The 25065-nt window shown below is 40.0% G+C and overlaps 1 protein-coding gene across 9 annotated transcripts in view; it reads right to left on the reverse strand.

The window, feature by feature from the left end:
* Positions 1 to 2446: 2446 nt before the first annotated feature.
* FHIT (fragile histidine triad diadenosine triphosphatase) overlaps positions 2447 to 25065 on the reverse strand; it is a 1408202-nt gene continuing 1385583 nt past the window's right edge. For all 9 annotated transcript variants that reach the window (XM_042929865.1, XM_042929864.1, XM_042929861.1 and 6 more), the window contains one exon: positions 2447 to 2752. The gene's annotated coding sequence lies outside the window, so the exon portion shown is untranslated. The remainder of the gene's footprint in view (positions 2753 to 25065) is intronic.

Genomic DNA, 25065 nt, shown 5'->3' on the forward strand with positions numbered 1-25065 from the left:
TCCTTGCCAAAAAGAGTATCTTCTGCAATTAGGAATTTGATTGTAGATGGAACAGTAAAGATAAGGAGTGGGCCTAGAGTTTGAAAAGTGAGCACACAAAGATACATAGGGGACATTTTTCTCCAGAATGGTGTCATTACAGAGTGTGTCTTTGTGCTTTTGTCTGAGAAGCATAATGGAAATCGACTCCAATGTACACGTAGTTATCCATCATTAACCATAAAATTAGCATTTTACCAGCTCTTGAGCAAAAAAGAAACAACCTAGTGGGTTTTTGTGCACAAGAAGAAATGAGAGAGAAAAAGAAGGCTACTTCCAGGGACATGGTTCTTGCCTTTTGAATTCTCTACATACAGACCAGACCCACTTTAGCAGATGGGGTAATAGTTGGTTTTTCCCATATTTGTATCAGTAGGCTTTGTTAGTTCTTGAAACATCTCTTAAAAGGCACTGGAGACCGTTCTTTTTTATTTTTTTTTAATGATTATTTTTGAGAGACAGAGATAGAGCATGAGCAGGGGAGGGGCAGAGAGCAAGGGAGACACAGAATCTGAAGGAGGCTCCAAGCTCCAAACTGTCAGCATAGAGCCTGACGTGGGGCTTGAACTCACAGACTTTGTGATCATGACCTGAGCTGAAGTCAGATGCTTAACTGACTGAGCCATCCAGGCACCCTGGAGACAGTTCTTAGTGGGTTATCATGCCTTCCAATTGGGCATGGGTTCATGGGACTGGCAAGGAAATAGAGCTTTAGGTCTGGCCTTCTACACCCTTAGCCTCCACAGCCTCCAAACCATGGCAGAGTTATAGGAAGATGCTGAATTGAGGAAATTCATGGGAGGAAAGGCAGAGATGAGGCTCCTCTAGGGTTTTAACTGGATAGACAAAATGGAAAACAAAACTGCTAGTAGGCTTATAGTATGACTCAACTCTTTCATCAGTGACTACGTGTTTATTCACTTCTTTGATTGAAAGCTGATGAGTAAAATGTGGAATTAGCCCCAAAGGCAGGGGCCAGGCCTTCTGGTGACATTTGCTATTAAAATTGAGATGGAGTTGGTGTCTGACCTTCTGGGGATAAGAAGAATTGGCATTTTTAGGGCTCTTCTTTGGACCACAAATCATCAACGCTTGAGCTCAGGGAAATCACCAGTACTTGCCATCTTCCCTCACTGGTATTTTATCTTCTGAACACATCCTATTCAGATTGCAGTGCTTTTTCCTTTCAGCTAAGAAAGAAGCATCTCAGACTACACTTGTGAATGAGTGGCTTTATCTCACAAAGACAGTGCCAAATGATTGTCAATAAATAGGGCTTTTGCAAAGACATGTAAGAAGGTTTGAAAGAAGATGTGTTGTCATACTCAGTCTATTGGCTTATACTAGATAAGAAACAGTCAAAGACCAAATGTCCTAAGGAATGGGTTGGATGGTGCCCTCCCCTCACAAGATAGGTCCTTGTCAAATCCCTGGAATCTATAAATACTTTCCTATTTTGAAAGAAGTGCCTTTGCAGATATAATTATGTTAAGGGTATTAAGACCATGAGAATATAATTCTGGATTATTTGAGTGGGCCCTTAATCCAGTGACAAGAGTCTTTACAAGAGATACACAAAGGAGACAGAGAAGAGGAGGAAGGTGAAGACAGAGGCAGAGGTTGGGATGATGTCAAGGAACTCCGAAGTTTTGCCATCAGTCACCAGCAGCTAGGAGAGATTCCCCCCAGAGAGTCTGGAGGGAGCAGACCTTGCTGTATTTGGGACTTCGGACCTCTACAACTGTAAGGGGACACAATTCTATTGTTTTAGGCCACCCAGTTTGTGGTAATTTGTTGCAGGACTCATAGAAAACTAATATGCCATATATCGATGATGGTGTTGGGGTCAGGGAGTAGCCTATAAGCCAAGAGATTCTCAAGGAGGCTTTCTGTGGTTCTTTATAGCAGTGCCATTGCTGTGTTTTATTTTTCTTTATAAACCCAAATCTCCCCTTTTATTAATCTACCATTGGAAGGAAAGAACGCCCTTCTGTCATCTTTGCTTAAAAAAATTGACTATTATGGGCAAGAGGCGTTCTTCCTCAACCAACATCAAGAGCTTTTCCATTCCCTTTTGTTACATTCCTAGCACTCAAATAGCCAGTCCAATGTGTCTGATCACCTCAGTACATGTTTATTAGTTTCTTGAAGCCCATTTTGCCATCCTAAGCTCTTTCAGCTCTGCCTCTCTGCACCCAAGGCAGGAAGAGAATACAACCGAGGAAAGGTTATGTGTTTCTTGTTCTGTTTTGTTCGCTACCAAAATGGAAACTCTCCAAATCTTATCTCAGCTTTAACAAACCTTTGGTTACAGGAGGCATGGTAGTTCTAAAAGATCGACTTCCTCAGTTATGCCTTTCAGAGGCCCCAAAATATCAATTTTTAAGTTACCCAACGCACAAGATAAATATTTTAACCACCATTTTATTTCCATCCAGGCCAAGGGACAATTTAGAAAAGGTTCTATTCCAAGTGCATAGCCCAGGAAGTATGGAAGGGCTGCCGATGCTGTTGTTTTGAAGTTAGCCTGTCAGTCATGGTGATTGAAACATAACCCCGATGGCTTCCACAAGTGGAATAAAATGCTTCGCAAAAGGTTGCAGAATTGTAGGATGTAATAAAGTCTGCTTAGCTTCATTTCCAATGCCGCAGAGTCCTAGAGAACGAGGCCCATTTCCGTATGCCTTGGGATTTGTTCAAGTTACTTTCGCGCCTGGAGATGACAGAACATAAAAACAGACATTTAGTTAGAACCAATAGCTTTTTTTGAGTTATGGCAATAAACAAAATGTAAGTTTGCTTACTGCTAATCTGTTAGATTGCCACTAACAATTTACAAGAAACCATAGAGATGTGGGCAGAATGTGTGAAATAGTTGGATCCCAACCTTGCTGATGCCTATATTCCCTGGATCCCCACATTTTCTGTTCACAGCCCACACTCATGTCCCAGAGGTCAGCTACATGGTCTCTTAAGAATCTATTTTACAGACACAAGACTTACATACAAATGAAGCCAATTCAGACCTTTATTAATTAGGTAAGAATAGATTTTCAAACATAAATGTTTCAGAATTACCTGGTGTACTTGTTAAAAACACAGATTTCTCGAGTCTGTCCACCACATTCTGACTCAGCAGGTCTAGCGAGAGGCCCAAGAATCTGTGCTTTTTAACGAGCTCTCCATAAGAGTCTGAGATTTGGGGAATTATTGAGCTAGTGTGTAGCAGGCAGAATTAGTTTTGCTTCAAGGCTAAGTTATGTTAAGGATTTGGGTAGAACTAAAACAAATCATTTCTACTCATAAAATAGGAAACGGGGTTAATCTTAGACAGAAGAGAATCCCTGTATCATAGAAATATGTTTCATAGCTCTGGAATTCTCCCTCCACCCCAAAGGAGAACCTGTTGAAGCTTTGGCTTCTGGGCCTTAATTATTGGTATCACTGAATGAGGGTGGTCAGGAACTGGGCAAGGTAAGACTACTAGCTTGGAGGACACCGGAAAAGGCACACAGTTATAGGAAAGAGAAAAGGGCAGAGGAAAGATGAGGATTTTACAGGCTAGATTCCATAATATTGGGGGAAGACTGAAATAAAGGGTCCTGGGATATGTTTGGGGCAGCTACCGTGTACGTGATGTAGGAAGGAGTTTCAAGGAACTTTGTTGAGAAGCACAGATGGACTTCCCTTTGATGTTTTCAATAGACTTCGGTGTAGATTGACATCGCTTTTCACTTACTGTTTGCTATTGGTCTGCTAATTGGATGGCTTTGTGTGCAACATTGCAGACACAGACCTGGGTGGCTGAGCTGCAAAGACTCAGCTTTCTGATAGGTCCAGTGTGTAGTGAGTTTAAGGGTATCCCCAATATGGGCTTGTTCAGCCCTACCTGGCACATGAAGAGAGTTTTTAGTGAGTCTATCATTATACTTTGCCTATAAGTACATAACAAGGTCAGAGAGCAAAGGGCAAATGGCATCCCTTTGGAATTACACCTCATTCCTTCCAGGACCCAGAACATAGAAGCCTAATCACTTCTGCTTCAGCCTTCACATTTGAGCTCAGGATCCACTGCCCCCCACATTTACTGATGTGTGTGAGGGGTGGAAAGTGGGGTGTATGTACCATTAAGTTTGCAGTCCCCCAACTCTAAAGATGGGGGCCTGTCTCATCTCTATGATATTGGGATCATTCTCTATTGTGCCCAGCACCACCCATCTTGTCTGGACATACAGGTCATCTCCCGATCATTCATCATTGCCCTTGTCCTTGAACAATTATTGACTTTGAGTCAGAGGCACCTGTGCAGGCCTGAAAATGGATGTGCCCTTTCTTTTCTCCGCCTCACCTGTCTAGGGCAGATTTATGTCCTAGGAGAAGTTTCCCTCAGCTTTATTTTTGGTCTTGAACGTTGTGGCCCCATGTTATTTGCTGCAACCGCCCTCCCAGATACCAACCCTGTAATTTTTGAATCTCCACGGAAGCCTCTATCTGTACCTGAGCAGGCTTTCTACTTACAATGCTTCTGTAACACATCCCTCACACAGCTCTGGCATCCAAACCATGTGCCTAGCTTCTGAAAGCTCTGTGTTCAGCAGTTCCTTTTCTTCAACTAGCCTGGAAGCTTGTGGGAGACAGAGTTTGCTTCTCCTGCCGGAGCACAATGAGTGAACATGTTGGGCTTTGAGGAGGCTTGGGTCTGAAGTCCAGCCTCATGACCGGCTGGCTGTGTGTCTGTAGGCAGACCAAAACATGCCTGGCCTGGGTAGGGAGAGGACTGAGTCAGTTAATACACACAAAGCCCTTCAAGCAGAGCCTAGGGCACTGTAAACACTAACAATAGCCTCTATTATAGTCATTATCATTTTTTATTCTCTGGATTGCGTTGGAAAGCAAGTGAATGTCAGGTGCTTAGCTATGCAGAGATTCAGTCTCATTGTTGGAGAGGGTGTATTTGGACAAGGAACTCATCTTCCCATATTCTGGTGGGATGTTGTATAGTATGTGCCCTTCGTGTGCCTAGTACCCTTCAATATTACCTTTAGACAGTGGTATTTTTCAATGCTGCTTGGGTATATCAACATATGTACTTATGGAAGTGTGAGTAAGACCCTGAAGAAGTGCAAGGAGGTGAATAATGGTAACCTCAAGGCACTTCCTGCCCATGTGGGGAAACACATTGCACAGGATGCAGCAATGCAATAGATAATTGGGTGCCAGGCAACCAGTCCAGAAAATGTGGGCTTCTGGAGTTCCAAGATCAGAGAGCATGAGCCCAGAATGTGTGAAGTTTGGTTGCCATGAATGTGTGCTTTTCAAATATTTCTACACCTCTAATCTAGTGGCAGATGGACTGAGAATGTCCCCATTCCCCGCAAGGCCATGCTTGAGAGATAATAGAGAGTATTATAAAGTTTCTATCAGAGGTTTATTTTGCAGGGTAGGGAATAAAGGTAGAAGGGAGGCATTGTGACTCTGGATAGTTGAAGAGGTTTTTAGAAAGAGGAGCTTCAAATTTGGAAGGGAGTTAAAGCTGCCTGATGGAGAAAGATTAAGTTTTGAGTAAGGTTGACCACATGGTGTGTGCTGTAATATTCTCTTCCATCTCTCCCTGGACAATTCAGGGAAGCCTTGTAAGTTAATTTGCATTTTGTTGTCATGATATAGTGAGAAGCAGAGGTACCAAAGGGATTCCCCTGGGTTATGAACGGAACCATACTGACTTCTCTTTGAACACACAGGTGTCATCAGGCTCCATAAAGTTTTTCTGCACAAAATTCAACAGATCCAGCCAACCTCTGAGTGCATTCAAGGAAACATCTTTTGACCAGTATGTCAGTGAAGGAGGTTTCTACCTCTTACTCTATCCTGCCTACACTCTGATGGGCCCAGAGGAGGAATTTCTGCTTTGAAGCTAAGAAAACAGATCAAAGTCTCTCTCTACTGTAGGTGAACCTGGAAGGGAGCTGGCCACAGTTAATCTGACACAATGCAAAGGAACATATGGAGCCACAAAAACTCCACACACCTTCCTTCTGTTTCTTGAAGATCATGTTTCTCAATTTGCTATTCACTGGAATCACCTGGGAAAGTCTAAAAATAGACATGCCTCTATCTTATCCGCCCCCCCCCCCCCCCCCCGCCCCCATGATTCTGATCTAATGGGTCTGAAGTGTGGCTTGAACCTCTGGGGAAAACTCATGGACTGTGAAAGCAAAGAGTTCCAACCCTATTTCCTTTCTGATTCAGTTCCAAAGTGTGCTCCTGTAAAACGCTCCAAATGCCTCCAGGCAAATCAGATGCTAGAGACAAGTTTCAGTAGATTTCAGATGCGAACATCCAACTTCTCCTCAAGTTGCCTGCTGCACTCTCAGCAGGGCCACACATACTGGGCAAGTGTTGTCCTTCAAAGGTAGTGGTTTTTGCCCATGACGTTAAATAAAATGACCTGTTTTGCATCCATACCAGGGATGCCACAGAAGTGGTTTTAAGGCAAAGTAATCACACACACCAGCAAAACAAAGCCTTGAGACACCAACATAAAATTCCTCTGTAACAAGTTTCTTCTTTTAAAAGTACTTCTTAGTTCCTAGCAGACTAGAGACACAGGCATAGAAAGTCATTCCGCTCACACCAAAAACAAGAGGAGCAATTTTCTACGGGCAGGCACCTCTGACCTCTGCTTTTCAGCTTTTTTTAATAAACTGGTCTCATAAATTGGACGACAAAAGCTGCTGGTGGCAATCTCTTAGAGTAAGTGGGTAAAGGTGAAGCTGGGTGGGGGGGCAGGGAATGGCAAGAACAGAAAGCCACTTTGATTAGGTAACTCTCAGGCAATGCAATTATTCCTCCATCTTGAGATAGAAGGGGTTACCCCCAAGCACAGTGGCCAGAAACCCAGTGGTGTGAGGATAGACTCCTGAGCAGGGTGACCTCACACCAAGTTTCCTAACTCAAAACCATCCCTCTGTGGTGTGCCACATAGGCTGATTAATAACAACTTTCTGCAATGAGAAGGTGTGACTTGACTTCCCCTTAAACGGGGGCCATCCCCCAGGCCTGTGTTCGTAAGTCCTTGAGGGTACAGAGAGTAGCTCCAGGCAGCGTGTGGCCAGCCCCACACAGGAGGGGAGATGCGGTTCACTGGCTGTCCTTTATAGAGTGGCCATAGACTCGGCATTGTCACTTTTCTCTTTGAAGGGATAAATCAAACACTAAGAACCACAAACACACAAGAAAGACACTGGCCAAGCTTGTAGCTGTGAGTGATTTACGGAGACCCCGCAGGGCTCAGCACTTCCTTTATCCCACTGCCTCCTGGCAAGTGGAGCTGGGAAGGCTTTGAGGCTTGATGGTGGGAGTGAGGGGGCAGAACACAGTAAACCCGCTGCTGGAAAATTCATGGTACTCGTTGAGCATTTTCCTGTTGTCCCACTTGAAACCAGTGAGGCCTCTGTCTTGTACGTTTGTCCCTTTTCCATCCCCTCCCCTGCATCTGTAACGAGAAGAGTCTCCTTAAAAGGCTTTCTCAATCTGAGGGAGCTTATGAAGAACAGGCTTTATTTGTCTCTAAATCTTCAGCTGATATTACTTTTCCCAGAGACTCAGTTGAAATGAAAAAGGATTACTTTATATTTACTTGCGTCTTTCATGAGAGAAACTAATTTTGAGGAAGAAACTCCCTACAATGTGAAATACTTTCCCTTCTTTCAAACTCTCCACAGGGGCAAAAGGAAAGCTAAAAGGTACACATGCTTTGTCATTTACTTTGTCTGACAGCTTCTTCTTATCATGCTTTGGAGGGTGACCTTCCTACAGCATATTCCTTCGCTCTATTCCTGCTCTCCTTTTATAACAGAATTTTAGAGCCAAGTATGGAGCAGGCTACCTTTGATAATTAATGGCTCTGAGAGTTTGCTGAGTGTGTTATTTAATTAATGGCACTTGTGTCTGGAGTGTGTACAACTCTGTGGTTGAATAAAAGGTGTATTTGCTGAGGGATTATAGACAAATACTCCAGGATCATCACATAGAGAATTTGTCAGGGTTCAGCACATTTAGCAACCTAATGGGGTTATTATATTTTTTTGTTCTCTGCTGTTTAAAAGGTACTGATGTTGATATAACTCTGTTACTTGTGCATTGTGTTTGAGTTTAGATTACAATCCTCCCAAACTCCTTAGGCTAATGGATAAAAATCTATTACGTGGAACGGAGCCTTTCATAAAAAAAAAAAAAAAAAAAAAAAGAAAAAAAAAAAGAAATCTTTAATGCTGTATTTTGAGAATGAAGGTGATGGTTAAATAAGTTACAGTGTGCTTCACCTATCCACAACTGCAAGGAGACTAACTTGAATTATATTCAAGTTCTACGTGGGACCAAAAACTGAAAAGTTGAAAACTAGCAAGAAAACACAGAGAACATTTCCATGCAAAGATGTCAGCAGTTCATACAGGGAAATCTCTATGGATCTATCTCTACTGTATTCAGATACAGGGGCACCTGGGTGGCTCAGTGGGTTAAGCATCCAGCTTTGGCTCAGGTCATGATCTTGCGGTTTGTGGATTTGAGCTCTGCATTGGGCTTGGAGCTGACAGCTGGGAACCTGGAGTCTGCTTCAGATTCTGTGTCTCCCTCTCTCTCTCTGTCCCTTCCCAGCTTGTGCTCTCTTTCTCTCTCAAAAATAAACATCTATGTGTATACAGACAGAGGCTTCAAATAATAAGGGTCCAGTTTTAAGCTTGTATTGTCACTCTGTGTGCCTAGACAAGTTATATCTGCTCTCTGGAAACACTGTTCCTTCCTTTGTAAAACAGTAGATTTGACTCCCTTCTAGCCCAAAGATGCACAGAGTCCCTGGTTTTTTCACTAGGGACATGAAAGCTGACTGTCCCACTGATAGAAGAGATAGCTAATTGCTCACTTTTAGGACTTGAGAATTTTTTTTTCTTCAGCAAAGGGATTCCTTGCCGGGCATATAAATGTGCCTGGCAAGAGGGTAAGAACACTCACCCAATCTCCAAAGCCCAGTCAGGTGGTCTAGGGAACAAGATTCAAGCCAGGAGCCTGCCTTCTTCCCCACTCCATCCTACCAGAGGCCTCCCCTATCATGGCAGACAGTGGAAACAGAGGCACCTGCACAACAAGTTCAATTGGAGTGAGGAAAGAGGCCCTGAAGGCTGTGCTCAGCAGCTTCTCCCCCTCCCCCTCCCCAGGGTGGAAAGGGAAAGACATCTGTCCTGAGCACCTATCAGTCAGCTATTGTGATAAGGGGTGTCCGGTCTTATGTATAGAAACCAAATTTAGTCTTCACCTCAGCCCCATGAGGTAGGTATCATAACCCTAGTTTTTCAGCTGGGAAAGTGTCACATAGTAAGTACAAGATTGGGACCAGATGTGCTTACTTCCAGAGCTCAACCTCTTCACAACTGCAGGGGCCAATATGGTAGCCACTAGCCACATATGGCTAATGGGCATCAAAAAATGTGACTTGAGATGTGCAGAAAATACAAAATATCTCCTAGGTTTCAAAGACTTACTCTAAAAAAGGAATGTAAAATAGCTCAATCATTTTTTTATATTATGAAAATATTACAATGATAATATTTGGATATACTGGGTTAAATATAACATAGTATTAATTTTTTTTAAGTTTATTGAGAGAGAGAGAGAGTGCAAGCACATGAACAGGGGAGGTGCAGGGAGGGAGGGAGGGAGAGAGAGAGAGAGAGAGAGAGAGAGAGAGAATCCCAAGCAGGCTCTGTGCTATCTGCGTAGATCCCAACATGGGGCTAGAACTCAGGAACTGAGATCATGACCTGAACAGAAATCAAAGGATTAAAGGATTGTAATCTCAACTCATTTCCTATTTCAATATATTCATTCTTGGGTGAGTTTGCGGGTATTGATAGGTATTTTAAGAGTCATAGTCAACAGAAGTTATATTTTTAACTGCAATATCACAAAAGCTTACCCAGAATGAGGGGAAGGTGTTAGGTTTGACTGAAAATACTTTCCTTTAAAATTTTTGCACTACATTGCATTTCCATCAAGTCTCATTCTTTTAAAGGATTAAAGAAATTAAAATTAACCACACACAAGATCTTCCACCTTAAAAGAAAAAATTGCCTGGAGAGATAACAGATCCTTGAGAAGAGAGTAATAAAGCAGGACTTTGATAGGGGTGTCAGAGATAAATGCTGATTTTGCTATGGTAGGCATATTCCTTGTTCCAAGTTGATAACTCTGGAATCTGTGGAGCCACCAGAGAGATTGGATAAGAGAGTGGGGTAGCGATCTAAGAGCAGCCTAGAGCTCAACAGTGCCAAGATAGGCTTCTGTCTGTGAGAATGCTGCCTCTTTCTATAGCTCTAACTCTAGCTAATCATTTCTAATTAAAAAATGATTCAAGCAATATCATGGGCTTTCACTTCTTCAAGGCAATACCACACTGTCAGTTTGCAGCTTAAAGTGCCAACAGTTCTAAACTTTTTGTGGGCCTCATTGGAACAAGATGTAGAGCTTTAGCAGAGGGAAAATTGCTAAGAACATCTAATTACATTCAAAGCCATTTTTACCTGTCTTAAAGGAATGGAAATGATCTGCCAGTTTTTATAGACCTTCTTGACCTAAAGATATCTGCTGGCAGAAAGAGAATCCTCAATTGGGTTCTTTTAATGCTTTAATTATTGCATGATCTATCATTTTACGCACTGACTCACACACTTTGAAAAATCTCTTAAATACGCATTAAAATTGATTGGCTAATCCTAGACCATGGGGTGGCTCTTTGGAGGGCATGTAATTGTGTGTGGGCATGGGGGTTAGGCACAAGTGACACAGAGTCAACTACTTTATGGTGGGATAAGGTAGAGAAATCAATTTGGTCACAGGTACTGTTGACATTGTACTGCTGACTTGCACAGAACTCAGTTACATGCTTGCATGTTCTTGAATCAGTCTTACTGCTTTGGAGTCACCATCATTTCCTCAAAGGTAGGGATATACTTCACTTCCTATGCCTCAGTGTTTGGCTCAAAATGGGATCTCAATAAACAGTTGGTGATTGAGTCCTAGAACCTCAAGGTTAAGAGGGTCCTCTAGGAAGCAGTCTGTGCTCCTATTGAGCCAGGGCTCTTGATGGCAAGTAAGGAAACCCCAGTTCCAATAAGCTTCTGGGGAAAAGTGACATAATTACTGACCTTTTAACTGTGAAGGGTAGGGGCTTCTCCTGCATTACAGTTCTCCAAATGGTGATCAGGATGACTGCCAGTAATCTCAAATATGCATCACCCCTTCAAGGGCTTCTCTATGTAGAGACACCAAAGGGTAGAGAACTCTACTAAGCTGAGTGGGGTAACATGCCCAGACTGTGGCCAGTGGATGAGATTGGCAGTTCCAAATTCCAGTGTCTGCCGCACCCCATCCTATTTTCTGCTTCAATCTCTCAACAAGCTTTTCAGTGTTTTGAAATCCAAGAGTTAATTTCAGACTCTTGGTGAAAACCCTATCTTGAGAGGAAACCCTAACTGAAAGGTCTTGAATGGAGCCATTGGGAATCCTCATTGATCCCAGGAATGGAACATCTAATACATTATGGTCCAAGGTTGATTAGCTTTGATTCACTCCTGCTCACCAAATGCAATTTTGGCTTTTAGGAAAATACTCAGTCTGTAACTATGGCTGCATAGAGAAACGTGACAGTACTCTTTAGCAGAGTTGTGACAAGTGGATAAAATGACCCCTAGCACAGAAATCGTCAAATTCTGGCTCCTTTCTTGAAGTTAGTGAAGAAGCAAGAGTAAGCGGTGTCTTAAGCCTCAGCTTCATTGTATAATTTTTATTGTTAGTTAGCTAGGGTGTAAGTGGGGGAGGGGAGGATGTTTCTAAACAGAGACCCACCAATTTTACTGTGAAAGTAAGTGTGGGCTCCAGAGTCAGACTGCCTGCACTTGAACCCTGGCTCTCTGTGTATAACCTAAGAGTCCTTGGGCAAGATCCATAGTGGTCATAAGCCTCCATTTCCACATCTGAAAATCAGGACAATGTCCACGGTTGCTGTGGGATTTAACCGAAATAAACCCTGTAAAGTGCTTGGTATAACTTGTCCATAATAAGTGTTCCATGAGTGGTATTGTTAAGAATCATTAATAATAACATGTCTTCTCTCTGGTGATCTCCATTACTTAGTTCCTGAAATCATGATCTTGTTGGCCAGTGTGGCCTCTTAAATTCAGGGAGATGGCCAAGAGGAGGAGAATAGACTCTCTGATGTAGGAGCAGAGTGTCTGTAAGGATTATATGCAACAATTATTCTTTTCTGTTTAAGTCTATTATGGAATAATTGGATATCCAGCCAGCAATTATACTGTATGTTAAAGTCAATCTCTTCCTTCCTTTTATCTTTAAAATTTTTATCTGATTTATTTTTAGTCCTTCTTAGGATGAAATATAACGTATACAGAAAAATGCAAAAGGTATATATAAATGTGCTATACATACATACACACACACACACGTATACATACACGCACAGCTTATAGAATTAATACAAAACAAACACGTCTTGCCACCAGCAATGGCAAGGACTAGAACATTGCCTCCACCCTCCCACAAGCCACCCCCCATTTCCGTTCCCAATAACCACCCCTTTCCTGCCTTCCCCATAAGGTAAACCACTGGACTGATTTTATGGTGATTGCTTCCCTGCTTTCCCTTATAATTTCATCCTCTGAATAACTGTATCTGTAAACACTATAATTTACTTTTGCCTGTTTTTGAACTTTACGTGAATGTGCACACATATATGTGTTCTTTTGTGTTTTTGTTGCTCCACATTCTTGCAAACACTTGATATCATTCTTGCAAACTTTTGACTATTGTGGGTGTATAGTGATAGTTCATTGTGTTTTAAGTTTACACTTTCCTGATGGCTAAAGATTATTGGCCATTTTGATACCTTTCCAAAGTGCCTGTTTCAATCTTTTTGTATTTTCTATTGGGATGTTGACTTTTTCTTAATGATTTGTAAAGTTTCTTTTTTCTTCTTTAAAAAAAATCTCCGGGGTGCTGGTCCTTTGTTGGTTACATATGTGGCAAATACCTTCCCCTATTCTGTGTCTTGCCTTTTCTCTCTCTCAATGGTGTCTTCTGATAAACAGAATTTATTTTAAGGTAGTCCAACTTATCAATCTTGTTTTTATGATAATGCTTTTTGTGTTCTATTTAAAAAGTCTCTCTCTATAGCATGATCATGAAGATAGTCTCCTATATTATCCTCTAAATGCTTTATTGTTTTATACTTCCAATTTTGAAGTATAACCCACCTGGAATTGACTTTTGAAGAAGGTGTGAGGTAGGGTATAGTTTCATTGGTTTTCTAAATGGATATCCACTTTGCCCAGAGTCTTTTATTGGAAAGATTTTCTTTTCCACACAGCTCTGTGACTTCATTTTAAACATAAATCAAGTGTTCATATATGCCTGGATCTGGGCTTTGTATTTTGCTCCATCTGTCTACTTATCCTTACATTGATACCTTGCTCTTTTACTTTTGTAGCCTTGTAATAAGTTGATATCCTGTAGAGTAAGCCCTTCTCTGCATCTAAGTTGTTTTTTAATAGTCTCTGGCTACATTTCCACAAGCATAATTAACTTGTAAATTTTCGCCACCACCACCACTACCACCAAAAATAGCCTATGGTCATTTTGGTCTGAGTTACGTTGAATTTACAGGTCAATTTGAATTGAGTCTTTATGAAATTGAGTCATTCATCTCTCCAATTATTTAATTATTTTTTTTAAATGCCTCTTACTAATACTTTCTAGTTTTTTGTCTAGAAGCTTCCATATCTTTATTCCTAGGCATTTGATTTCTGATATTAATACAAGTATCCCCTGCTTTTTGAAAATTCTCTTTCCACCACTTCACTTTGACAGAAGACCTACATTATTACCTGTTTTTGCTAAAAGAAATATGAATTGGATTTTTGCTTTTGTGAAAAAGGAAAAAAAGCAAAAATTGTGTTCAGCATGTGTTTTGCAATGAATACCCCAAGCAGGGAGAGCAGCCCACCAAGCTCCTTCTCAGGGAACTACACTCAGCATCTCAGCATCAAGCCACTATGGCCTTGACCTGTGTCTGTGAGCATCTGTGCTTTATCTCCATTTATTTTGTGCATCCATTAGCAAAATGTGTCCTGAAGTGATGTGTCTAAAAAAGCCTAAGAGAGTTTATTTTTGGGTCTGGGAATGCTCACAAAGTTTTCCATATAATAAGTTAATGGTAATTGCTTCTTTGCTTTACACCATTTCAGCTTACAAAAGGTTTCAAAGGAACACTCTACTTAGAGATAGTGGGGAAACCTGTATAAGCTAACTTCAAATTTTTTTTCATTTTCTAACTGTGTGGCTGTTATGGACTGAATGTTTGTGTCCCTCCAAAATTCATACATTGAAGCCCTAAACTTCAATGTGATAGTAATAGGCGGTAGGGCCTTTGGAAGGTAATCAGGTTTAGGTGAGGTCATGAGGATTGAGGGCCCCTATGACCTTATAAGAAGAGTAAGAGACTAAAACTTGTTCTCTCTCCTCCATGTGAGAACATAGTGAGAAGACAGCCATCAACAAGACAGGAAGAGGGTTCTTACCAGAACTCATCAGTGCTGGCACCCTGATCACACAGCTGCCAGAACTTGTGAAACATAAATTTCTATTGGTTATGCCACCCAGTCTGTGGTATTTTAGTAGCTCATGCTAAGACAGTGGCTAACTTTAGTGTCTGACTTCTGATTTCAGCTTAGGTCATGACGTCATGGATTGTGAGTTTGAGCCCCACTTTGGGCTCCACACTGACAATCTGTGGAGTCTTCTTGGGATTCTCTTTGTCTAACCCTCCCCTGTGTGCTCTCTCTCTTTCAAATTAAAAAAACTTAAAAAAAAGTTTAGAGGGAAGGGCCAACATGGCAGAGAAGTAGGGGGAAACCATATGTCCCATGTCTCTCAAACAAAGAAGCCAAAGGACTTTAAACACCAGGGCCTGGGAGGAAAAGAGACTGAATCTACTAGGAAGAAAATGGGAAAGCTAGAAAAAAGATAGAGCAGTAATATAGCAGTGCTCACAGGTGCAGAGCACACAACAAGCTTTTAAAACACATAAGGGACAGAAAAATAGACATAATTATGAAATGAAAGAATTATCCTCAAAAGAATTCCAGGAAGTAGCGACACCTAACTAATTGATCAAAACCGACTTAAACAATATAACAGAACAAGAATTTAGAATAATAGTCACAAAATTAATCGCTGGGCTTGAAAAAAGCATAGAGGACAGCAGAGAATCTATTGCTACAGAGATCAAGGGACTAAAAAATTGTCATGATGAATTTAAAAAATGCTATAAATGAGGTGCAAAATAAAATGGAAGTGGCCACAGCATGGATTGAAGACACAGAGGAGAGAATAGGTGAATTAGAAGATAAAATTATGGAAAAAGAAGAAGCTGAGAAAAAGAGAGATAAAAATATCCAGGAGTTTGAGGGGAGAATTAGAGATCTAAGTGGTGCAATCAAATAGAACAATATCCGTATCATAGGCATTCCAGAAGAGGAAGAGAGAGAGAGAAAGGGGCTGAAGCTGCACTTGAACAAATCATAGCTGAGAACTTCCCTGATCTGGGGAAGGAAACAGGCATTGAAACCCAAGAGGCACAGAAAACTCCTTTCAGACATAACTTGAATCGATCTTTGGCACGACATATCATAGTGAAACTGGCAAAATACAAGGATAAAGAGAGAATTCTGAAAGTAGCTAGGGATAAGTGGGCCCTAACATACAAAGGTAGACACATAAAGGTAATAGCAGACCTATCTACTGAAACTTGGCAGGCCACAAAGGAATGGCAGTAAATCTTCAATGTGAAGAACAAAAAAAATATGCAGCCAAGAATCCTCTACCCAAAAAGTCTATCATTCAGAATAGAAGGAGAGATAAAGGTTTTCCCAAATAAAAACTGAAGGAATTCATCACCACTAAACCAGCCCTAAAAGAGATCCTAAGGCGGATTCTGTGAGTGAAATGTTGCAAGGACCACAAAATACAAGAGACATCACTACAAGCATGAAACCTACAGACATCACAATGACTCTAAACCCATATCTTTCTTTTTTTTTTTAACGTTTATTTATTTTTGAGACAGAGAGAGACAGAGCATGAACGGGGGAGGGGCAGAGAGAGAGGGAGACACAGAATCGGAAGCAGGCTCCAGGCTCTGAGCGGTCAGCACAGAGCCTGATGTGGGGCTCGAACTCACCGACTGAGAGATCATGACCTGAGCCGAAGTCGGACGCTTAGCTGACTGAGCCACCCAGGCGTCTCTAAACCCATATCTTTCAATAATGACACTGAATGTTAATGGACTAAATGCTCCAACCAAAAGACATAGGGTATCAGAATGGATAAAAAATAAAACAAAAAAACCCCCAAAAAAACCCCCAAAAAAACCCAAAAAAAAACCCAAGACCCATCTATTTGCTGTCTACAAGAGACTCATTTTATCATTTTAGACCTGAGGACACCTTCAGATTTAAAGTGAGGGGATGGAGAACTATCTATCATGCTACTGGAAGTCAAAAGAAAGCTGGAGTAGCCATACTTATATCGGACAAACTAGACTTTAAATTAAAGGATGTAACAAGAGACAAAGAAGGGCATTATATAATAATTACAGGGTCTATCCATCAGGAAGAGCTAACAATTATAAATGTCTATGCATCGAATTCAGTAGCCACCAAGTATATAAAACAATCACAAATATAAGCAACAGTATTGATAAGAATGTGGTGATTACAGGAGACTTTAATACTCCACTTATAGCAATGGATAGAACATCTAGACAGAGAATAAAGAAACAAGGGCCCTGAATGATAAATTGGATTAGATGAACTTGACAAATAAATTTAGAACTCTGCATCCCAAAGCACCAGAATATACTTTCTTCTTGAGTGCACATGGAACATTCTCCAAGATAGATCACATACTGTGTCACAAAACAGCCCTTCATAAGTATACAAGAATTGAGATTGTACCATGCACACTTTCAGACCACAATACTATGTAACTTGAAATCAACTACAGGAAAAAGTCTGGAAAACCTCCAAAAGCATGGAGGTTAAAGAACATCCTACTAAAGAATGAGTAGGTCAACCAGGCAATTAGAGAAGAAATGTAAAAATATACGGAAACAAATGAAAATGAAAATACAACAATCCAAATGCTTTGGGATGCAGCAAAGGCAGTCCTGAGAGGAAAATACATTGCAATCCAGGCCTATCTCAAGAAACAAGAAAAATCCCAAATACAAAATCTAACAGCATACCTAAAGGAAATAGAAGTAGAACAGCAAAGACACCCCAAACCCAGCAGAAGAAAAGAAATAATAAAGATCAGAGCAGAAATAAACAATATAGAATCTAAAAAAACAGTAGAGCAGATCAATGAAACTAAGAGTTGGTTTTTTGAAAAAATAAACAAAATTGATAACCCTCTAGCCAGGCTTCTCAAAAAGGAAAGGGAGATGACCCAAATAGATAAAATCATGAATGAAAATGGAATTATTACAACCAATCTCTCAGAAATACAAGCAATTATCAGGGAATACTATGAAAAATTATATGCCAATAAACTGGACAACCTGGAAGAAATGGACAAATTCCTAAGCACCCACACACTTCCAAAACTCAAACAGGAAGAAATACAAAATTTGAGCAGACCCATAACCAGCAAAGAAATTAAATCAGTTATCAAAAATCTCCCAACAAATAAGAGTCCAGGACCAGATGGCTTCCCTGGGGAATTCTACCAGACACTTAAAGCAGAGATAATACCTATCCTTCTCAAGCTATTCCAAAAAATAGAAAGGGAAGGAAAACTTCCGAACTCATTCTATGAAGCCAGCATTACTCTGATTCCCAAACCAGACAAAGACCCAGAAAAAAAGAGAACTACAGGCCAATATCCCTGATGAATATGGATGTAAAAATTCTCAATAAGATACTAGCAAATCAGATTCAACAGCATATAAAAAGAATTATTCACCATGATCAAATGGGATTCATTCCTGGGCTGCAGGGCTGGTTCAATATTCACAAATCAATCAATGTGATACATCACATTAATAAAGGAAAAGATAAGAACCATATGATCCTGTCAATCGATACAGAAAAAGCATTTGACAAAATTCAGCCACCTTTCTTAATAAAAACCCTCGAGAGAGTCGGGATAGAAGGAACATACTTAAACATCATAAAAGCCATTTATGAAAAGCCTACAGCTATTATCATTCTTAATGGGGAAAAACTGAGAACTTTCCCCCTGAGATCAGGAACACGACAGGGATATCCACTCTCACCACTGTTATTTAACATAGTGTTGGAAGTTCTAGCATCAGACAACAAAAGGAAATCAAAGGCATCACAATTGGCAAAGATGAAGTAAAGATTTAACTTTTTGGAGATGACATGATACTATACATGGAAAACCCGATAGACTCCACCAAAAGTCTGCTAGAACTGATGCATTAATTCAGCAAAGTCTCAGGATACAAAATCAATGTACAGAAATCAGTTGCATTCTTATACACTAACAATGAAGGAACAGAAAGACAAATAAAGAAACTGATCCCATTCACAATTGGACCAAGAATCATAAAATACCTAGGAATAAACCTAACCAAAGATGTAAAAGATCTGTATACTGAAAACTATAGAAAACTTATGAAGGAAATTGAAGAAGATACAAAGAAATGGAAAAACATTCCATGTTCATGGATTGGAAGAATATCAATGCAATGCCAATCAAAATTGCACCAGCATTCTTCTCAAAGCTAGAACAAGCAATCCTAAAATTTGTATGGAACCACAAAAGACCCCGAATAGCCAAAGTAATATTGAAGAAGAAAACCAAAGTGGGAGACATCACAATCCCAGACTTTAGCCTCTACTACAAAGCTGTAATCAGCATGGTATTAGCACAAAAGCAGACACATAGACTAATGGAATAGAATAGAAACTCCAGAATTGGACCCACAAAAGTATGGCCAACTAATCTTTGACAAAGCAGGAAAGAATATCCAATGGAAAAAAAGACAGTCTCTTTAACAAATGGTGCTGGGAGAACTGGACAGCAACATGCAGAAGAATGAAACTAGACCACTTTCTCACACCATTCACAAAAATAAACTTAAAATGGATAAAGGACCTGAATGTGAGACAGGAAACCATCAAAACCCTAGAGGAGAAAGGAGGAAAAAACCTCTCTGACCTCAGCCGCAGCAATTTCTTACTTGACACATCTCCAAAGGCAAGGGAATTAAAAAGCAAAAATGAACTATTGAGACCTCATCAAGATTAAAAGCTTCTGCACTGCAAAGGAAACAATCAACAAAACTAAAAGGCAACCAATGGAATGGGAAAAGATATGTGCAAATGACATATTGGACAAAGGGCTGGTATCCAAAATCTATAAAGATCTCACCAAACTCCACACCCAAAAAACAAATAATCCAGTGAAGAAACGGGCAGAAAACATGAATAGACACTTCTCTAAAGAATACATCCAGATGGCCAACAGGCACATGAAAGGATGCTCAATGTCACTCCTTATCAGGGAAATACAAATCAACACCACACTCAGATAATACCTCATGCCCGTCAGAGTGGCTAAAATGAACAAATCAGGAGACTATAGATGCTGGCAAGGATGTGGAGAAACAGGAACCCTCTTGCACTGCTGGTGAGAATGCACACTGGTGCAGCTGCTCTGGAAAACAGTGTGGAGGTTCCTCAAAAAATTAAAAATAGATCTACCCTATGACCCAGCAATAGCACTGCTGGGAATTTACTCAAAAGATACAGGAGTGCTGATGCATAGGGGCACTTGTACCCCAATGTTTATAGCAGCACTTTCAACAATAGCCAAATTGTGGAAAGAGCCTAAATGTTCATCAAATGACAAATGGATAAAGAAAGTTGTGGTTTATATATACAATGGGATACTACTTGGCAATGAGAAAGAATGAAATCTGGCCTTTTGTAGCAACATGGATGGAACTGGAGAGTGTTATGCTAAGTGAAATAAGTCAGGCAGAGGGGCTCCTGGGTGGCTTAGCCGGTTAAGCGTCTGACTTCGGCTCAGGTCATGATCTCACAGTTTGTGAGTTCAAGCCCCACATCGGGCTCTGTGCTGACAGCTCAGTGCCTGGAGCCTGCTTGGGATTCTGTGCCTCCCTCTCTCTCTGCCTTTCCCCTACTTGTGCGCTCTCTCTCTCTCTCTCAAAAATAAAATGTGAAAAAAAGAAAAAATAAAGAAATAAGTCAGGTAGAGAAAGACAGATACCATATGTTTTCACTCATCTGGATCCTGAGAAACTCAACAGAAGACCGGAGGGAGGAGAAGGGGGGGAAAAGTTACAGAGAGGGAAGGAGGCAAACCATAAGAGACTCTTAAATACTGAAAATAAACTGAGGGTGGATGGGGGGTTGGGGGGAGGGGAAAGTGAGTGATGGGCATTGAGGAGGGCACCTGTTGGGATGAGCATGGGTGTTGTATGGAAACCAATTTGACAATAAATTTCATATTAGAAATAAAAAAGCTTAGATATATTGATCTTATATTAAGAGGTCTTGTTAAGTTTAATCACTAATTATAGTTGTTTCTCAGTAGATTCATTTCTGTTTTCTGCATGTATCAAACTATATACAAATAATGACAGTTTTATTCCTTCCTTTATAATCCTTCTATCTTTTGTTTATTGTTCTTTCCTTACTGTTCTACCTAGGGCCTTGAGTACATTGTGAAAAAACAGGGCTCATAGTGAATATTCTCATTTACAATCTCAGATAAATAGTTTACAGTGTTTCATCCTGAAGTACACATTCCCTCTAGTTCTAGTGTTCTGGAACTTTTGTATTTATTATGTTGGATGTTGAATGTGATTAATATATTTTTCTGCATCTACTGAGATCATCCTTTCACCTAGCTTTTATTAGTCTGGTGAAAGACAGTGCTTGAGAGTCTAATGTAAAAGCACACTGCATTGGTCATAATGTATTATCCTTTTCATAGATTGTGAATTCTCTCTCTCTCTCTCTCTCTCTCTCTCTCTCTCTCTCACACACACACACACACACACACACACACACACACACACACACCATCTGTCTACCTTTCTGATATATTTTAGGATTTTGGTATCTGTGTTTCCATGTGCCATTAGTCTGGAGATTTCCTTTATGTTATGTTCTTGTCATGTTCATGTGCAAGGCAATTCCTACAACAAATTGAGAGGTGCAAGAATTTCCTTCTCTTTCATTTTATTTTCTGTCAGAATTTTTCCAACAGTCATACAGATGATAATAATCTTATTCAGATTCTTGTTTCTTAATTGCATAGTAGAAATCAGCAGTAAAGTTATCTGGGTCTAATGCTGTCATTGTGAGAAGGGTTCTAATTTAGGTTGGACTTCGGTTTTAAAATTTTTTTTTAGTATTTCTTTATTTTTGAGAGACAGACAGAGGGAGACACAGAATCCAAAGCAGGCTCCAGGCTCTGAACTGTCAGCACAGAGCCTGACACGGGGCTCGAACTCACGAACCGTGAGTGAGATCATGACCTGAACTGAAGTTCACACTCAACTAACTTTTTTACTTTGTGTCAGTTTGGGTAAAATGTATTTTTTCTAGAAATTTACAAATTGAACCCCAATTTTCAAATTTATTGGCCTAGAATTATTTGTTATATGCTCTTTTCCTTTTTAATGACTGCAATATTCAGATGTTTAACATATTACTTTCAGCTTTTATTTCCTTCCATTAAATGCACAGCAGTCATAATTTAAAGTAAGTTACTCTATAAACACGTTTAGTTGCATCTACCATTTTTAGTTTCCTTCATTTAGTTCAAAATTGTTTCTAACTTCCATTGATTTCTTTTTCTTTAGAATTCCTTTTGGATGAGTCTGCCAGTGACAAATTCTCTCAGCCTTGTCAGAAAGTGTGTTTATTTCACTTTTATTCTAAAAGAACGTGTTAACTGGCTATAAAAATCTAGGTTGATGCTTACTTTCTTTCAGCTCTTTAAAGATGTGATTCCATGGTCTTGTCATTTTCTTTTTTGCTCTTGTTGCCTTTGGTCTCTTCCTTTATTACTCCTTTGAATGTAAGGTTTTCCTACCCTACCCCCACTATTAAACCTGACAACTCACTCTTTGTTCTTCTGCAGTTTTATCATGATAAGCTTAGGTGGGGATGCCAAATCCCCTGCTCGGGGTATGGTGTGTTCTTGAATTTTGGATTGGTGGCTTTTGCCAGTTTTGAAAAATTCACAGCTATTATCTCTTTAATTATAGCTTCCACTGGAAGTTTTGGAATGGTGAATACATATCTATGAGGCTTTCTCATTATATTTTATGTCTTCTGACCTTTCTTATCCTTTTTCCCACTCTTCCTTCATCTCTTACTGGTTCATGCTGAATATTTTCATATGGCTCATCTTAAAAAATTTAGTAACTTTCCTTTTCCTGCTAAATTCATTCCTGGGGTTATTGTATTTTTGTGTTCTAGAATTTCTATTTGGTTCTTTTTCACATCATCTCATTTTCTTATAGATCCCAGCTCTCAGGAAAGGTTTTTAAAAATCTTTCCTTTCTAGAAACAAGTTAAACATAGTTATTTTAATGACTACTTCTGATCATTCCGATTTTAGGTATCCTATGATTCTAATCTTAATTGTATTGACTCGTCTCCAAATATGCTATGGGGTATGTGTGTGCACATTCATGTGTTGGGCATTTGAAGAAAATAATTTGTAGACATGATTTAAAATCTTGGATGATATTATTTTCTTCCAGGGATTATTTTTTCTTTGCTTCTGCTAGGAACCTAATAAGACTAGCAAGTTGGGATCTCACATTTCCAAGACTGAAACTTTCTTGATTGCCCAGATGATTTGAAATTGTGCTGCCGCTGGTAGCAGGGCTGGCTTACATCTGGGTCACTCTTTTTTTTTTAATTATTTATTAAAAAAAAAAAATTTAGTGTTTATTATTTGAGAAAGAGACAGAGAGCAAGCAGGAGAGGGGCAGAGAGAGAGGGAGACACAGAATTGGAAGCAGGCTCCAGGCTCTGAGCTTCCATCACAGAGTCCAAAGTGGGGCTCAAACCCAAAGACCATGAGATCATGACCTGGGAAAAGTTAGCCACCTAAACGACTGAGCCACCCAGGTACCCCTGGGTCACTCTTTTTTGAACAGTATCACCTTCTCATATTTTTGCATGCCCACCCAGGTATGGAGATTTAGAAAGTGCTCTACTATTTGAAACCTAGGTTTTATTGTTTTAGCCCCATCTGCCTCTCCAAGATACAAATACCCTCAGCAGAAAAGCAGCCCCAAATGCTAGGCTCCTCTCTGGATTTCTAGCTGCTCTTGCATCTTGACCTTATTATATTCCCTTGCTGCTTTGTTACCTTTTAGCAGATGTTTGTGTATATTCTATACAATTTTTTCCTAGTTGAACACTGTGGGATATTTAATTCAAATTATTTTGTATGGTAGGAATAAAAGCAGAAGTCATACCTTTTCTTTTCTCTTTTGGTGGTCTGAAAATATCCTGCCCTACAGGTTGTATTCTTTAATTACTGTTTAAACTAATTTATCATTACCTGAACATTTCCATAATTTATCATCTTTAAAGTATAATTGAAATCACAGGGAAAATAATGAATCTACATATTGGCACAAGTAATGGATACTCATAGTCTCCACTGCTCACCATTTGTGATAAATTGGAGGTAGCCAAACATACTGAAATGTCTCTTGTATCATCAGAGAAGTATTAAATCTAGAATGAGCACAATTTAGAGCTGTTTTTGCTAGTGTATTTCCTAGCCATTACTTTGCATTATTCTAAGAAAAACCTTAGGATATAATTAAGGTGCTTTCCACAATAGTATTTCGGATACAGGAAAAGTGAGGCACAATAGAATGATGTGTCCAAGTCCACAGAGTAAGTTTAGTGACTATGTTCCTAGGGAGTGAGCTTAAATTATTTAAGACATTTCCATTGACAGTAAAAAACAACATGGCAGACAATCCATACATTATTCTTAGGAAACTCAAAGTTGTCTTTTTATACTTTGATTTGGTGGTGAACATGTCTAGTGCTTAGGACAAGTGACTAAAAAATATATATATATTCTTTTTTGGTAGGGGGGCTGAGACATAATTTTCACCTTACCAGTCTTTTCTTTTTAAAGTACATTTTAGAAAGTTCTGTGTAAAGCTCCAGACAAGCATTTTCTTTAGAGGGGGAGGCATTATCTGCCACCTGACTTTCTCTTGATTCCAGATTATTTATGGGAGGCTCTAGTAGGGGAAACAATATTTGCTGAGTGACAGGGTTGCAAAATGGTAATAGGTCAGTGCATTGGGGTCTGGGAAGGGCATAGCATGGATGGCAGGTATCTATCCCCTAAATGACCTGGCCACAAGAAAGTGAAGGAGAGCTCCCAAGATGGCTTCCATAGCACTGTCTTTCCTTATTTACCATTAAATGAGGGAAAAGAAAAAAGAAGGGGCACATTACATAGAATTGGGCTGAGGGTCTAATTTTACCAACACTATTGAGACAAGTGGGCCTAATGGGATATTTTAATTCTGTTAATGTTGTTTCCTTAGCTCCTCTCCTTTCTTCCCTCCATTGTTTTTGGATTTTACTTTAATAAAGAAGATATAGTCTCCATTGCTCATCACTTAGGATAAGTTAGAAGGAATAAACCATACTGGGGCACCTGGGTGGCTCAGTCAGTTAAGTATCCGACTTCGGCCCAGATCATGATCTCGTGGTTCACAAGTTCGAGCCCCATGTCAGGCTCTGTGCTGACAGCTCTGAGACTGGAGCCTGCTTCTTGGATTCTGTGTCTCCCTCTCTCTTTGCCCTTCCCCTGTTTGTTCTCTGTCTCTGTCGATCTCAA

Source organism: Panthera leo, chromosome A2 (assembly GCF_018350215.1).
Source record: "Panthera leo isolate Ple1 chromosome A2, P.leo_Ple1_pat1.1, whole genome shotgun sequence".
NCBI lineage: Eukaryota > Metazoa > Chordata > Mammalia > Carnivora > Felidae > Panthera > Panthera leo.